We start from the raw sequence: 17906 nt of genomic DNA, 5'->3' as shown, positions 1-17906 counted from the left end.
CCCCAGGCCACGGCCACTTAAAGGGGAAATGTCCCAAAACACGGAAAAAAATTCTTAAAGCCATAAAACAAGATTCTTTCACCTGGAACGACACGCAATGCCTGACATTCGACCAGTAGCTGAAAGTAACCTCCGCAGAACCCTGCAACAAGCAGTTAGCACCGCCCAAAGAGATGATTCAGTCCTTGAATACTACGACACCGACCTTTATTTCTTCTCTGGGCATCGCGAGCCCAATGCCAGCTCCGACACAAAAAGTGATGATATGGTCCGAGAAGACTACGACTCAGACGAAGCTTTCACCTTGGGAGGCTACCCCAGTACCAAATCCGAACCACAACTAGACATGTTGTACATTCAAGACCCCGATGACGAGTTCTTCGGGTTTGAGGATCTTCAGCCCAGCACATATGACATCCCGACTCGTGAGTGCCGGATTATGCTGCAGCCTGACAGCAACAGACAGAGAGCGGTACAAGCCCACAGAGAGCGGCCTGCTGCCACACAGAGCGTGGTCCACGCACCACAAAGGGTCACGGCCTCTGCACAGGAAGCAATGAAAGACTCAACAGCAAGACAACTGCGCGTCTCTACACAAGTGACTCGAGTGTCACAAGCCTCCACAGCGAGCTCGTGGACAGACTCCACGATAAAAGAACCGCAAGACTCCACACCGCAGTCCTTGCATGAACAAGACCATGAGGGTCTAGCAACCTCCTCTGAGCAACCAGCAGCAGACGATGACAGTCTGCCACGCTCAAGTGCACAAGAAGACGACTCTGACAGTCTACCCAGCCCAAGTGAACAACAAGAAGCTACTGAGGCTCTACCCACTGTGTGAGACAAGTGACGACAGCACCCACTTCCCATACCAGATGTGCAATGTGACAAACCTCAGCTAGTGTGTACAGAGGCACTCGACGATCACTGTGAGACCACTGGTGACTCCGGTGACACCACGTTACTTCAAACCTCATTCGCTCGAGCCTCTCCACAAGCAAATGCATTCCTGAATGTTTTGACTCCAGACGTGGAGCATCAAGAAATCTCAGCTGACTCCAGTGAACCTGAATTGACTCCGGATGGGGAGCATCAACAAACCAACACTGACTCAGGTGCAACAGACCAGACTCCAGATGGGGAGCAACCAAATGCCAAAACTGATTCAAGTAAGCCGGACTTTACTCCAGACGGGGACGCTCAAGAAAACAGCAGATGCCACAAAGCACACTGACACGAGTAACTGTGTGAAGCATTCGTATTATCCACAGAGTGCAGTCCTTGAGCGCAGCGAACAAAACAACAGAACCATCCAACACAACATCACAACCTATGAAAACCATATCAAAGACAACAACACGACGCGTACCAAAGGCAACATCGTCGACAGAAAGCACGACAAAGACTGCACCAATGGAACTACGACTGGTACGACATGGTACAACTCTGCCCATGAGGGACACTGTTACTGCTCAGCTCAGTACATACCATGGCAGGGCGATGCATCTTCCCAATTCATGTTTGCTACACTACCAACAGGCAACCTGGCTTTCAGGACAGATGCCATCCAACATCGCTATCACAAACATCGGAAGAAAAAAAGACTCCAAATCAGACAGCGAAGTGATTTGACCACTTCTTGGTTCCTCATGCACAGGGACACTGATGGCGTTCACAAGGACATGCCACCATCAAAATCGCCAACTCACCAACCCAAAAAGAAAGACATTCAACCATGATAATTGATGGGTTTCGGACTTGCACATACGTGTTGGACTTATTGTTTACTGACTGTTCTCATAACTTGTACAGAGCATCGCTTATCTACCTGTTTTCTTTGTTCAATTTTCTTTAAGTGTACAGAAAATATGTAACACAAAAAAGGGGGGATGTGGTGATATGCATCACTGTAGGTACACAAGTATATGTAGACTAGCTAGACACTAGAGGGAGCACCAGAGATATGACACACAGACACTCAACCAATAGGTCAGTTAGATAGGACACGACCAATGGGCATTCACAATACACACAGAGGTGACACTACCACAGGGGGGCATTACACCAACCCATATATAAAGGACACAACACACATGATCTTCCTCTTTCCAGTGGAGACACTCAGTGAGTACAGACACAGGGTTGATTCAATATCACACCCACCACATGGATTGAAGTAGACTGGTTAGATAGTCTGAGTAGCTATAGAAGGATTAACGGTAGTGGCGAGCCCATGTAGGAGAATTGTAAATAGTTCAATAAACGTGGTGAGGTTATCTCCATGTCTGAACATTCCTTTGTCAGAGTGCACATCAAGGAAGCCGCTTATGCTACGCCAAGAGCATAACAAGACACCACCTTCCCCAGAAGATGTCCCAATGATCCACATATCTAAAGCCTTCCCTCCTGCACCAGACCTGTAGCCACGTGTTCAGCTGCACTCACTCTCTGTTCCTTGCCTCACTTGCACGTGGCACCGGTAGCAATCCTGAGATCGCTACTCTGCTTGTCCTGCTCTTTAGCTTCCAACCTAACTCTCTAAAATCACATTTTAGATCCTCATCCCTTTTCTTAGCTATGTTGTTGGTGCCTATGTGCACCACAACTTCTGGTTGCCCCCCCTCCCCCTTAAGAATCCTGTGGACTCGATCCGAGACATCCCTGGCCCTGGCACCCGGGAGGCAACATAACTTCCAGGAGTCTCGCTTGTGACCACAGAATCTCCTATCCATTCCCCGAACCATTGCGTCTCCTGTCACTATTGCTTTTCTATTCTCCCCCCTTCCCTTCCGAGCCACAGAGCCAGACTCAGTGCGAGAGACCTGGCTGCTGGGGCCTTCCCCCGGTAGGTCATCCCCCCACAACAGCATCCAAAACGGTATACTTGTTTTGAAGGGGAACGGCCACGAGGGATCCCTGCACTGCCTGCCCATTCATTTTCGATACCCCTGACTGTAACCCAGCTATTCTTGTCCTGTACCTTGGTTGTGGCTACCTCCCTTTAACTCTTCTCTATCACTCCCTATGCCTCCCAGATGATCTGAAGTTCATCCAGCTCCAGCGCCAGTTCCCTAACGTGGTCTCTGAGGAGCTGGAGTTGGGTGCACTTCCCGCAGGTGTAATCAGCAGGGCCACCGGTGGTATCCCTCACCACCCACATCCTACAGGAGGAGCATGCCTCCATATCCTCTTACCTTACAGAATATAGCTGCCCTGTGGACCAACTGGAACTCCACCCTCAGACTCTGCTCCCAGTCAGCTGCACTCTCTGTAAACTCCCGGCTCCCTTCATGCTCTTTGAGGAAATGTAGGAAATGAAATGAAAGGAGCACCTTACTCCCTCCTCACCTAACTCCCTCAGTCACCAAACTCTCATTATAGCACTAAAATGCACCCAAATTCAGCACTCCCTCAGTCACCAAACTCTCACTATAGCACTTCAATGCACCAAATTCAGCACTCCCTCAGTCACCAAACTTTCACTATAGCACTCAAATGCACCCAAATTCAGCACTCCCTCAGTCACCAAACTCTCACTATAGCACTCAAATGCACCCAAATTCAGCACTCCCTCAGTCACCAAACTCTCACTATAGCACTCAAATGCACCCAAATTCAGCACTCCCTCAGTCACCAAACTCTCACTAAGCACTCAAATGCACCAAATTCAGCACTCAGTGCAAACAATGTCAGCACTGTAAGCTGGTTTACCTTTATACTGTGAAAACTGGCCTAATCCAATTAACTAATTAACAAGGTCCAGCTCCAAGTAGAACCTCTGTTTAAAGCTGATTGAAAATTCACCTTCTTCTAAACAACAGCTTGTAAGTGATGCACGATCAATCACTACTGAAGCGAGATTGTAGTCCAATTGAAGGCTTTAATGAACAAGTAGTTACCCCAGCAGCACCGGTACAGAAGTGACTGCTGTGGGTGAAGCACAGACTCTTATGCTCCGCCTGCTGGCGGAACCAGGCAAGTTCAACCACTCATACTACAGTATAAGGTACATCCCACCTAGGTACCGCGATACCCCTATTTTAGCCTACTACATTTACCCCCTGTTTAAAAAAGAGTCCGGTGGGGGTGGTGGCCTTGCTTTTACAGTGGTAGATACCCTTTACAGTTATAGCGATACCCTTTGGTGCCTTTCCATGCAATACACATATTTACAGACAATTATTTACAAATTCATTTTACAATGAAACTATCAGCCGGGGGCCCTGGCCGTCCTCTGCGATCGTCGCAGCCCCGGCAGTGATGCTGGCGTCAGCTCGGGCATCCGTGGCTCTGGGAGAATGTCGTCTTCAGCTTCATCGCATCCGGATGGGACCAGTGGGAGGTCGGATCCTCCTGGGAATGGGGCTGCGGTGGTGTGGGCCAGGGAAAAAATGGTTGGGGTTGGTGGGGAGGGAGGGGGACGGTGGGGATCCAGCGAGGGCCAGATCCCGGAGGGAGACCGTGCCTTGTCGGCCATCGGGGTGCGCCACATAGGCGTCCTGGGGGTTAGCATGGAGGAGATGTACCCTCTCGAATAGTGGGTCCGACTTGTGGGCCCTTATGTGTTTGCGGAGTAGGACAGGTCCGGCCAGCCATGTTGGGAGCGAGGTCCCCGAGGAGGACCTCCTAGGGCAGGCAAGGAGACGTTCATGAGGGGTTTCGTTGGTCGTAGTGCACAGTAGTGATTGGATGGAGTGAAGTGCATCGGGGAGGACCCCCTGCCATCGGGACACTTGGAGATTCTTGTACCGTAGGGCCAGTAGGACGGCCTTCCAGACCGTCCTGTTCTCCCTCTCTACCTGCCCGTTTCCCCGGGGGCTGTAACTGGTCGTCCTGCTGGAAGCAATGCCCTTGCTGAGCAGGAATTGACGCAGCTCATCGCTCATGAAGGAGGAACCCCGATCACTATGGATGTAGGCGGGGAAACCGAACAGGGTAAAGATGCTGTGGAGGGCTTTCATGACGGTAGCAGCCATCATGTCGGGACAGGGGATGGCGAAAGGGAACCGGGAGTACTCATCAATCACGTTTACGAAATACGTGTTGCGGTCGGTGGAGGGAAGGGGCCCTTTGAAATCCACGCTGAGGCATTCAAAGGGGCGGGAAGCCTTCACCAGGTGCGCTTTCTCTGGCCTGTAGAAGTGCGGCTTGCATTCCGCACAGATTTGGCAGTTTCTGGTTACGGCCCTGACCTCCTCGATGGAGTAGGGCAGATTGCGGGTTTTAACAAAGTGGAAGAACTGGGTGATCCCCGGGTGGCAGAGGTTGTCGTGGAGGGCCCGGAGTCGGTCTACTTGCACAAGTGCCGTGGGACAGGGCATCAGGAGGCCCGTTGAGCTTCCCGGGACGATACAAGATCTGATAATTATAGGTGGAGAGCTCGATCCTCCACCATAAGATCTTATCATTCTTAATTTTGCCCCGCTGTGCGTTGTCAAACATGAAGGCCACCGACCGTTGGTCAGTGAGGAGAGTGAATCTCCTGCCGGCCAGGTAATGCCTCCAATGCCGTACAGCTTCGACAATGGCTTGAGCCTCCTTCACAACGGAGGAATGGCGGATTTCTGAGGCATGGAGGGTGCGTGAAAAGAAGGCCCTGGCGATGTCTGCTTTGATGCAACTGAAAGCCTAGCGGGCCTCTGCCGATAGGGGAAAAACCGTGGACTGGATAAGTGGGCGGGCCTTGTCCGCATAATTGGGGACCCACTGGGCGTAATAAGAAAAGAAGCCCAGGCAACGTTTCAGGGCCTTGGGGCATTGGGGAAGGGGAAACTCCATGAGGGGGCATATGCGTTCAGGATCTGGGCCTATGACTCCATCATGCCAATGATGGCTAGGCGATCGGTGCTAAACACGCATTTGTCCTTGTTATAGGTTAAGGATTTTTGCGGTATGGAGGAATTCGCGGAGGTTGGTGTCGTGGTCCTGCTGGTCGTGGCCGCAGATGGTGACATTGTCGAGGTACGAGAACGTGGCCTGCAGACCGTACTGGTCAACCATTCGGTCCATCTCCCATTGGAATACCGAGACCCCATTTGTGACACCAAAAGGAACCCTTAGAAAGTGGTAGAGCCGCCCATCTGCTTCGAATGCAGTGTACTTGCGGTCGTCCGGGTGAATGCGGAGCTGGTGGTAGGCTGATTTAAGGTCTACTGTGGAAAAAACCTTGTATTGCGCTATCTGGTTGACCATTTCAGATATGCGGGGGAGAGGGTACGCGTCGAGCTGCGCATACCTGTTGATGGTCTGACTGTAGTCTATGACCATCGTATGTTTCTCCCCGGTCTTTACAACCACCACTTGAGCTCTCCAGCGGCTGTTGCTGGCCTCGATAATGCCTTCCTTTAGCATCCATTGGACTTCCGAGCTAATGAATGTCCGGTCCTGGGCACTGTACCGTCTGCTCCTGGTGGCGACGGGTTCGCAATCGGGGGTAAGGTTTGCAAACAGGGAAGGTGGGTCGACCTTGAGGGTCGCGAGGCCGCAGACAGTGAGGGGGGGCCGCCGAATTTGAACGTTAAACTTTGCAGGTTACACTGTAAGTCCAGTCCTAGGGGTGTGGCAGCGCAGAGATGGGGGAGAACGTAGAGTCGGAAGTTATTGAATCCACGCCCTGGACCATGAGGTTGGCTATGCAGTACCCTCGGATCTCCACAGAGTGGGACCCAGAGGCCAGGGAGATCTTTTGTTTAATCGGGTGTATAGCAAGGGAGCAGTGTCTTACCGCAGTGTTCTTCAAACTTTTTTTCCGGGGACCCATTTTTACCAACCGGCCAACCTTCGGGACCCAGCCCGGCCGGCCTTCGCGACCCATGCCGGCCGACCTTTGCGACCCACGCCGGCCGACCTGCGTGACCCACCATTTTCTCTTACCTTGTTTGCTGCTGACAAAAATGGAGGAAATGGTTTTGGGTCCCTTTGGCTCTCGTACACGCTCCTCCAATGGAACCTGTTGGATGAAGGTGAAGCCTTCCGGTGTCGGAAAGTATGGAGTCTCCATCTGTCCAAAGTTCTGAATTTTTTCCTGTAAAAATTTATCAAATAAACCCCCCACCGAACTTGTGAAAAAAAAATGAAATTAATAAAATAAATGAATAAATGAATAAAAACCACGACATTGCGTCCTCGAAAACGTCCGCGTCTTCGATAAGCGTGTAGATTTCTGGGCTCACCCTTGAATGGAGGACTTGTGTTTTCTGTTCCTCAGTGGGGGTAGTCGGGGCCGTCCTGATGTACCCGTTGAAACATGCCAGCCAATGTTTAAAAGCTGCTGCTGCATTTTCCGCGTGGGGATTGATTTGTAGACACTCTGGCTTGATGCAGAGAGCAGCCATTCATCAATTTTGTTCATTAAATTGATGCACGATCAATCACTACTGAAGCAAGATTGTAGTTCAATTGAAGGCTTTAATGAACAAGTAGTTACCCCAGCAGCTCCGGTACAGAAATGACTGCTGTGGGTGAAACACAGACTCTTATGCTCCGCCTGCTGGGCGGAACCAGCAGGCAGGTTCTACCACTCATACTACAGTATAAGGTACATCCCACCTAGGTACCGCGATATCCCTAATATAGCCTACCACAGTAAGTGAATGCTCCACAGTCTCTTACCTAATCCCCGACCTTACCTGCTCCACCTTCTGTCCTCCCAGCCCTGTGTCTGTGGTGGGAGTGGGACTACCTGAGGGCTGGTGCTGTAGGCCCCCTCCTGGGGTGAAGGCCCTGCTGCCTGCCTCTGTCCTCCCACCCCTCTGCCTGAGGTGGGAGTGGGACAATCCAGGGCTGCAGGTCCTGCCTTCTCTGTCCTCCTACCCCTCTGCCTGAGGTGGGAGTGGCACCATCGACGGCTGCAGGCCCAGCCTTCTGTCCTCCCACCCCTCTGCCTGAGGTGGGAGTGGGACTATCCAGGGCTGCAGGCCCAGCCTTCTATCCTCCCACCCCTCTGCCTGAGGTGGGAGTGGAACCACCTGGGTCTGCGGCAAAAGACTTTGTTCCGGGCCCCTGCAGGGCTGAAGAGCGTCGTCCGCCCGCCTTTCTACCACCTGTGGCGGGAGTGGGGCAGCTTTGGACATTACCTTGGGCCCCTCCACGGCTGGAGAATGCTGCCCCACTTTTCTGCAGCGCCTTCCCTTGTGGCACCTGTGCTTAGGGTGTCACGTTCCTACCTCCTTTCATTGTTTTACACACGGCCGGGTCGTACCAGGAATGGGCATGGCCAGCACCTCTGGGGCGTCCTCCACTCTGCCAGGGGCAGGGCGGCCAAGCACTTATGCGGGGGCAGCCTCCTGACCTTACACTGCCTCCGCGGCCCCCACGCCCTTCCGCCTACTAACGCGGCAACTGGGGGTAAAGTACTACGCCCACCCTACCATGACCATCGAGGCATGCACCCGTGTGATGGCCGGGGTTGTCGGCCCCTCGGCCATCGTAGTCGCCTCCCGGATGTACGGCAAGGCCGTGTTTTTCCTGCGAGCAGGGCAGGCGGTCCACCGGGCCCTGGAAAGGGGGCTCACAGTGGGCGGGATACACGTGGCGGTGGACCTGCTGAAGGCCACTGCTGAGTGCGTTGTCCTTTCCAACGTCCTGCCCTCCCTCCCCACCGAGCTCCTCCTCCCCCATCTCAACCTACTGGGGGAGGTCAGGTCCGGGGTGGCGCCGCTGACGCTCGGCCTTCGGGACCCCTCCTTCCGGCATCAGGTTTTCATCCGCCTGTCCCGGGAGGAGGTCACGGAGGGAGGTTTTGTGGTCTCCCATCAGGGAGAGGACCACAGGGTGTTCTGGTCAGTGGATGGTATGCAGTGCCATGCCTGCAGAGGGCTGGGGCATCTCCGCCGCAACTGCCCCACCCTGATGGCCGCCAATACCACCTCCATGGTGGCCGTGGCTGGCACTGCCCCCCCTCCTCCTTCTCGTCTGCCCAGCAGCCGGCCCCTGATAACACCACGGCTGCTGGCGGGGGGGAGAGGGTGCCTCCGCTGGAACAGCGGAAAACAAAAAGGAAGGCAGGGCGCGCGGCGGCACGGCGGTTAGACCGGGCCATCCAAGACCTAGGCCCGGTCCCGGACGCTGTCCCCGCGCCTGTGCAGACCAGCTCAGCGGCCGCTGCCTCGTCTCGGGACATCGCTTCCCTGGGACAACCTGAAGGGCCCGGAGAGACCACCAACCGGGCTCCACAGGGAGGCGGGGATCCTGCGCCCGGCCCTGAGCTGGTCGGCATTTCATTGTCACCTCCAGTCTCCGCTGCCCCGCAACAACCGGAGGGGTCCAGAGAGACCACCGACCGGGCTCCAGGGGGCGGCAGTGACATTGCGTCTGGTCCCGAGGCGGAGGAGGATCCGACCTCCTCGCAATTCCAGGGGCAGGGCGACGTGGGGGAGGAGATGCTGCCGAGGGCTCTCCAGAAATTGAGGCCGTGCAGCAGGGCAATCCCGAGCCACCCCCTCCCCGCAAGCGCCGTCTGTCCGGGCAGGTGGGGGGGTGAATCTTGCTGCCCCCTCTCTGGGTGAAAGGGGGTGGGTGTCTCCAGTGCTCATCCCCATCCCCCAACACCCGGTCCCATGCATAGATCTAAGAGAAGCAAGGCCAGGGAGGCCTTCGAGGCCCCCGAACCATTTGAGCTGCTGTCGTCCCCCGAGCAGGGAGGCCTGGGGTCGGGCGGAGACGTGGCCCCCGAGGGCTCGATCCCCCCGGTGGAGTTTTACTCCCCGGTTGCCTCCTTTTGTTCGTCGCTGGGAGCCGGTCGCAGCCACCAGAGCCCCTATATGTTCGGGTTGTGGGCGGGCGACGGGGAGGAAGCCTCTCCGCTCACCACAACCGTGCAGATGATGTCAGGGGGCCCAGGTTCCATCCCGGAGCTGTTCCCGGGGGTTTTCCCGGGTCTCTCCGAGGGCCCGGCATCGACGGTGGAGGCGGGGGCGGAGCCGCCGCCGCCCACGGATCCTGAATCGCGGGGGGAGCCTGTGAAGGACGATCCTGGGAGTGGGATCAACTTGGGCCTGGGGATAGTCGGTGGGCCCGTGTTGCCCGCCAATCAGGTGGTGACTGTTCGGACAAGGAAGGCTGCTCGGTGACGGGCGAGGAGGAGGATTTAGGTGCGCTCTGTAGCGAGGCAGAGGGCACCCTCACACCCGGCACCGGTCTCCCCACCGGTTTTCCTTCAGGGGAACTCCGGACATTTTTGAATAAACATGGTCACCAGAACTGTGTACGGCTGGCCCTGCACAGCTGGGGAAATCTGGGGCTGCTCCTCGAGTCCGCCCGCGTCTATGCCAAAGAGGCGCGGGATTTCGATCAGGACCAGGGGGAGCAGCGCCGAGCTGTTCTGTTCCTTGCGGAGTGGAGGGGGCATTGAACCTCCACTCCCTCTGTGTACTGAGGTGATTGGTGACGGATAAATACTACTACTGACATGGAGGTAACCATAGCCAGCCTCAACATCAGCGGCAACAAGGACGCACATCGCCGTTTCCAGTTCTTCTCTGTCCTTCGTGACGGAAAGTAAGGGGTGTGCTTCCTGCAGGAAACCCACGCCATTCCGGGTGACGAAGCTCAGTGGACCCTGTAGTGGCAAGGAGGAGTCTTCATGAGTCACCTGGCCCCACGTTCGGGCGGGGTGGCTATCTTGTTGGCTTCACGTTTTCAGCCGGAGAGCTTGGGGGTCAAGGAGCCAATGCCAGGCCGTCTGTTGCACTAACCAGTCCGCGATGGGGATGTGGTGCTTCACTTCGTGAATGTCTATGCTCCCCTGGCCGGGACTTTCTACGAAAAAGTGTCCACTCTTCTAGGCACCATCCCTATGGGCGAGTTCATCGTCCTGGGAGGGGATTTTAATTGCACCCTCCAGGACAAGGACCGTCGTGGAGTCCAGCGCAGCTCGGTGGCGAAGTTGAGGGACCTGGTTAGGTCCTTCGACTTGGTGGACGTCTGGCGGACTCTCCATCCTGAATCGCGGGTGTACACCTTTGTGCGCCCTCCGTTCAGAGCGTCCAGAATCGACCGTCTTTATATTTCCAAGACGTACTTGCCCAGCGTTCCGACGGCCTCTGTGTAGCAGGTGGCATGCACCTGGTGTGGGCGGGGCTCGCCCGTCCCGCGCTCAGACACGGTACTGGCACTTTAACAACCTGCTGCTGGAGGACGAGCGGTTCCTGGACTCATTTCATCGTTTCTGGGCCGGCTGGAGAAGGAAGCGGAGTGGCTTCCCCTACTTGAGGCTATGGTGGGACGTGGGCAAGACTCACGTCCGCGCCCTCTGTCAAGGGTACACGAAGGGGACTTCCGGTTGCGGCTATGACCAGCTAAGTCGCACGTTTGGCTGCTCCTGTTAGGAAGGTGTTTTCGGGCCGATTGGAGGGCCCCTAACGGCGCTGGAACGGCAATTCCCGGTGGGGGAAGGTTCCCAGAGAAGAACCCCGAAAAATTTATGGTCGTCACCCGAAGTGGGGCAGGAAAAAAAGCGGCAGCAGCTCCCCGAAAAAAGCGGGGGAAGAAATCCAAAATGGCGGCCGGCGGCGCACCCGAGGACTGGAGGAAATGGGCGGAGGAGCAGCAGGCCGTTCTCCTGCGCTTCTTCACGGAGCTGAAAGTGGAGCTGCTGGAGTCGATGAACGCGACGACCACCAGGCTGATGGGGGCACAGGCGACCCAAGAGGCGTCAATTCGGGAGCTGCAGCAGGAGATGACTGTGAGGGAGGAGGAGGCCACGGTCCTCGTGGGAAAGGTGGAGGTGCACGAGGCACTCCACCTGAGATGGCAAAACCGATTGGAGGAGATGGATACCCGCATGAGGCGGAAAAACCTGAGGATCCTGGGCCTGGCAGAAGGGCTGGAGGGGTCGGACCTCCAGGGGTATGTGGCAGAAATGCTGGGCTCACTGATGGGGGCAGGGGCCGTCCCTTCGCCCCTGGAATTGGAGGAGGCCTACAGAGTAATGGCCAGGAAGCCAAGAGCAAACGAACCCCCGAGGGCGGTGCTGGTTCGGTTCCAGCGATTCAGTGACCGGGAGAGGGTGCTGAGGTGGACCAAGAGAGAGAGGAGCAGCAAATGGGAGAACTCGACGGTGAGGATCTTTCAGGACTGGAGTGCGGAGGTGGCAAAGCGGCGGGCCCGGTTCAACCGGACGAAGGCGGTGCTGCATGCCAAGAGAATCAGATTCGGGATGCTGCAGCCAGCGCGCTTGTGGGTGACCTATAAGGACCAGCACCACTATTTCGAGTCCCCGGAGGAGGCGTGGGCCTTTGTCCAGGAAGAAAAGCTGGACTCGAACTAGAACCAGGGGATACTTGGCGGTCGTTGCCGCTCTGGTACTTTAAGCTGGACACGTGGCTTTCTTTTGGTTGGATTTTCACTTGGCTGTATTTTTGGACCCTTTTTGTTCTCTATACCAGTTTTTTCTCTCTTTTTTCTGTTATTTATAATGTTATGTTGGGAGGGCGGGGTGGGGGGGGGAGTGCCGGGGGTATGTGTTTCTTGTGGGGTTTTTGGGTGTTTTGTATTTATCGGTGTGAGATCGGGGACGGGGGTGGAACTGAAGATGGAGGGGCGGGGAGGGGCAGGGCGAAAGCGCGGGCTTTCCTCTGGTTTCCCGCGCACGGGGCAGAGGAGGGAGGGGGGTGGGAGTAAGGGGCGTGGTCAGCAATGGCTCCCTTTCCCGCGCTGGAGCGGGGTCAAGGAGGGGTGGTAAGGGGGGGGACGTCCCCCATGCCGGGAGGAGCCGGAGTGTGGCAGGGGCAGCCGGGTCAGCGTAAACCAGCTGACTTACGGAAGTACTATGGAGGGTGCATCGCGGCTAGGAAGGGTCCTAGCCTGGGGGGGGAGGGGGGTGGGGGGGGGGGGGGGGGAGGGGGGGGGGGGGGGGGGGGGGGGCCACCGGGTTGCTGCTGAAAAGGCCAGGGAGGAGAAGTTGAGGACTGGAGGGGTGGGGGGGGGGCGCCATCGCCATGGGGAGCGGGTCAGAAAGGGAGGGCTGACTCGGGGCGAGCAGGTGACAGGATATGGCTAGTCGCCAGGGGAAAGGGGCGGGCTGCCCTTCGACCCGGCTGATCACTTGTAATGTGAGGGGGCTGAATGGGCCGGTCAAGAGAACGAGAGTAATCTCGCATTTGAAGGGACTGAAGGCGGATGTAGCAATGCTACAAGAGACCCATTTGAAGGTGGCGGACCAGGTCCGCCTGAGAAGGGGGTGGGTGGGACAGGTGTTCCACTCAGGACTGGACGTAAAGAACCGAGGGGTGGCGATCCTGGTAGGGAAGAGGGTGTCGTTCGTGGCGGCGGAGGTGGTGGCGGATAAAGAGGGTAGATATGTCATGGTGAAGGGTAGGCTGCAGGGGAAGAAAGTGGTGATGGTTAACGTGTATGCCCCGAACTGGGACGACGCTGGCTTCATGAGGCGCCTACTGGGCCTCATTCCGGACCTGGAGGCAGGGGGCCTGATCATGGGGGGGGACTTCAACACAGTGCTGGACCCCGTGTTGGACAGATCGAGTTCAAGGACGAGTAGGAGGCCGGCAGCGGCAGAAGTGTTAAAGGGGTTTATGGAGCAGATGGGAGGGGTGGACCCCTGGAGGTTTGGGAGGCCGAGGGCGAGGGAGTATTCCTTTTTCTCCCATGTCCACAGAGTCTATTCTAGAATTGACTTTTTTGTATTGAGCAAGGGACTGATCCCGAAAGTACGGGAAGTGGAGTACTCGGCCATAGCGGTCTCAGACCACGCGCCACACTGGGTAGATTTGGAAATGGGGGAGGTGCGAGACCAGCGTCCGCTGTGGCGCCTGGATGTGGGGTTGCTGGCGGATGAGGAGGTGTATAAGAGGGTCCGGAAGAGCATTGTAAGATATCTGGACATTAATGACACGGGGGAGGTGCAGGTGGGGATGGTATGGGAGGCCCTGAAGGCGGTGATCCGGGGGGAGCTGATCTCCATACGGGCACATAGGGAAAGGAGGGAGAGACAGGAGAGGGAGAGGCTGGTGGGGGAGCTTCTGGACGTGGATAGGAAATATGCGGAGGCACCAGAGGAGGGGCTGCTGGGGGAACGGCGTAGTTTGCAGGCTAAGTTTGACCTGTTGACCACCAGAAAGGCGGAGACACAGTGGAGAAGGGCGCAGGGCGCGATTTATGAGTATGGGGAGAAGGCGAGTAGGATGTTGGCGCATCAGCTCCGAAAGCGGGATGCGGCTAGAGAAATTGGGGGAGTGAGGAAGAGGGGTGGGAACATAGTGCAGAAGGGGCCAGAAGTAAATGGGGTTTTCAGAGACTTCTATAAGGAGCTGTATCGGTCAGAGCCGCCGACGAGGGGAGGGGGGATGGAGGGCTTCTTGAACAAACTGAGGTTCCCCAAGGTCCAAGAGGAGCTGGTAGAGGGGCTGGGGGCGCAGATAGGGTTAGAGGAGCTAGTCAAGGGGATTGGGCATATGCAGTCGGGGAAGGCGCCGGGGCCAGACGGGTTCCCGGTGGAATTTTACAAAAAATATGCGGATCTGGTGGGCCCTGTGCTGGTGCGAGCCTTCAACGAGGCATGGGAGGGGGGGCTCTGCCCCCGACAATGTCGCAGGCACTGATCTCTCTGATCTTGAAGCGGGACAAGGACCCCGTGCAGTGTGGGTCATATAGGCCTATCTCGCTCCTGAATGTGGACGCCAAGCTGCTGGCAAAGATCCTGGCTACCAGGATAGAGGATTGTGTGCCAGGGGTGATACACGAGGACCAGACGGGTTTTGTGAAAGGGCGGCAGCTTAATACGAACGTGCGGAGACTGCTAAACGTCATCATGATGCCGGCAGTGGAGGGGGAGGCGGAGATAGTGGTGGCATTGGACGCGGAGAAAGCATTTGATAGGGTGGAGTGGAAGTACCTGTGGGAGACGCTGGAACGGTTTGGATTTGGGGAGGGATTTATTAAATGGGTGAAGCTGCTCTATTCGGCCCCGACGGCAAGTGTAGTGACGAATGGTAGGAGATCGGAGTATTTTGGGCTCCACCGGGGGACCAGACAGGGGTGCCCCTTGTCCCCCCTGCTCTTCGCACTGGCAATTGAACCGTTGGCGATGGCACTGAGGGGCTCAGGGGGGTGGAGAGGGCTGACAAGGGGCGGGGAGGAGCACCGGGTATCGCTATACGCGGACGACCTGCTGCTATACGTGGCAGACCCAGAAGGGGGAATGCCGGAGGTGATGGAACTGCTAGCAGAATTCGGGGACTTTTCGGGGTACAAGCTAAACTTGGGTAAGAGTGAGGTATTTGTGATACACCCAGGGGACCAGGAAGAGGGAATCGGGAGACTCCCGTTGAAGAGAGCAGGAAAGAGTTTTAGATATTTAGGGGTGCAGGTGGCAAGGAACTGGGGGACTCTCCACAAGTTGAACTTCTCTAGGCTGGTGGAACAGATGAAGGAGGAATTTAAAAGGTGGGACATGGTGCCGCTGTCGCTGGCGGGCAGAGTGCAGTCCGTTAAAATGACGGTCCTCCCGAGGTTTTTGTTTTTATTTCAGTGCTTGCCCATCTTCTTCCCTAGGGCCTTCTTCAAAAAGGTGACGAGCAGCATCATGAGCTACGTGTGGGCGCACGGCACCCCAAGGGTGAGGAGGGTCTTCTTGGAGCGGAGTAGGGAGAGTGGAGGGCTGGCATTACCCAACCTTTCGGGGTATTACTGGGCGGCTAATGTATCGATGGTGCGCAAGTGGATGATGGAGGGGGAGGGGGCAGCTTGGAGACGAATGGAGAGGGCGTCCTGTGGCAACATAAGCCTGGGGGCCCTAGTAACGGCGCCATGGCCGCTCCCTCCCACGAGGTACACCACGAGCCCGGTGGTGGCGGCCACCCTCAAGATCTGGGGGCAGTGGAGGCGACACAGGGGGGAAGTGGGAGGTCTGATGGAGGCACCGTTAAGAGGGAACCATAGATTCATCCCGGGGACCATGGACGGGGGATTCCAGAGCTGGCACAGGGTGGGTATCAGGCAGCTGAAGGATCTGTTTGTAGATGGGAGGTTTGCGAGCCTGAGAGAGCTGGAGGAGAAATTCGGGCTCCCCCCGGGAAACATGTTTAGACATTTGCAGGTGAAGGCATTTGCTAGACGCCAGGTGGAAGGGTTTCCCTTGCTCCCCAGTAGGGGGGCGAGCGATAGGGTGCTCTCGGGGGTCTGGGTCGGAGGGGGGAAGATATCGGACATATACAAAGTAATGCAGGAGGCTGAGGAGGCATCAGTAGAGGAGCTGAAAGCCAAGTGGGAGGGGGAGCTGGGAGAGCAGATAGAGGATGGGACATGGGCTGATGCCCTGGAGAGGGTTAATTCTTCCTCCTCGTGTGCGAGGCTTAGCCTCATTCAATTTAAGGTGCTACATAGAGCCCATATGACGGGGACAAGGATGAGTCGGTTCTTTGGGGGTGAGGACAGATGTGTCAGGTGTTCGGGAAGTCCAGCGAACCATGTCCATATGTTTTGGGCATGTCCGGCACTGGAGGAGTTCTGGAAGGGGGTGGCAAGGACGGTGTCGAGGGTGGTGGGATCCAGGGTCAAACCAGGATGGGGACTAGCGATCTTTGGGGTTGGGGTGGAGCCGGGGGTACAGGAGGCGAGAGAGGCCGGAGTACTGGCCTTTGCGTCCCTAGTTGCGCGAAGAAGGATACTGATACAGTGGAAGGACGCGAGGCCTCCAAGCGTGGAAACTTGGATTAATGACATGGCAAGCTTTATCCAGTTGGAAAGGGTCAAATTCGCCCTGAGAGGGTCGATACAAGGGTTCTTCAGGCGGTGGCAGCCTTTCCTCGACTTTTTGGCTCAAAGATAGGGTGCAGAGGTCGCAGCAGCAGCAACCCGGGGGGGGGGGGGGGGGGGGGGGGGGTGGCAACAACGGGTGTGGTGGGTGATTTAAGGTTGTAATGCGGGCGAATTTGTTCGCAGTTCATGTTTGATGTTAATTGTTGCTTTGTTTGTTTTTGGGGGGGAGGGAGGGGGGAGGGACAGCGCGCGCGGGGGGTCGGGCGGGGGGGGGATATTTGTTAAGAGGGAATATTTTGTAATAGTCTATGGTTAGGTGGGGTAAATATTCTCATGTAAAAAATCTCTTCAATAAAAATTATTTTTTTTAAAAAGGGTACACGAAGGGGTCTACGGTGGGGCGGAACTCCACGATCGCCAAATTGGCTGAGGAACTCTTCGATCTGGAGTCACGTTTTGCTCAGCCCGATGAGGACCCGGCCCTGGGGCGGGTGTACAGAGAGAAGAAGGGTGCGCTGTGGGACCTGCAACTTGCCGTGTCCCGCGGTGCGTACGTGCGGTCACGGATCCGTCTCCTGACGGACATGGACCGGGGCTGCCTCTTCTTCTACTCGCTGGAAAGAGGACGCGGGGCCCGTCGGCAGATTTCTACGCTGCTGGCCGACGACGGGTCCCTCGTCTCGGATCCGGAGGGGGTCAGGACCCTGATTAGGGACTTTTATTCCAACCTCTTCTCTCCGGATCCGTCCAGCGAGGATGCTTGCAGAGTTCTGTGGGAGGACCTGCCGCAGGTCGGCCCGGAGGGCGCCAGGAGGCTCGATCAAATCGTCAACCTCCAAGAGCTGACTGGCGCCCTGGACAGCCTGACACGGGGAAAGACCCCCAGGGCTGGACGGGCTGACGGTGGAGTTCTTCAGGGCATTCTGGGACGTCCTGTGCGGGGGTCCTGGGGGAATGTATCGCGACCGGAGAGATGGCCCTTTCGTGGCACAGGGCCGTCATTGCCCTGCTGCCCAAGAAGGGGGATGTCCACCTGCTTAAAAACTGCCGACCGGTCTCCCTCCTCAGCAAGGATTACAAATCTTTGCCAAGGCAATGTTGTAGCGCCTTGGCCCCGTGCTGGACCACATGATTCACCCTCACCAGTCCTACACAGTCCCGGACCGAACCATTTATGATAACATCCATCT

This window comes from Scyliorhinus canicula, chromosome 8 (genome assembly GCF_902713615.1).
Source record: "Scyliorhinus canicula chromosome 8, sScyCan1.1, whole genome shotgun sequence".
NCBI lineage: Eukaryota > Metazoa > Chordata > Chondrichthyes > Carcharhiniformes > Scyliorhinidae > Scyliorhinus > Scyliorhinus canicula.
This window is presented reverse-complemented; position numbering follows the sequence as displayed.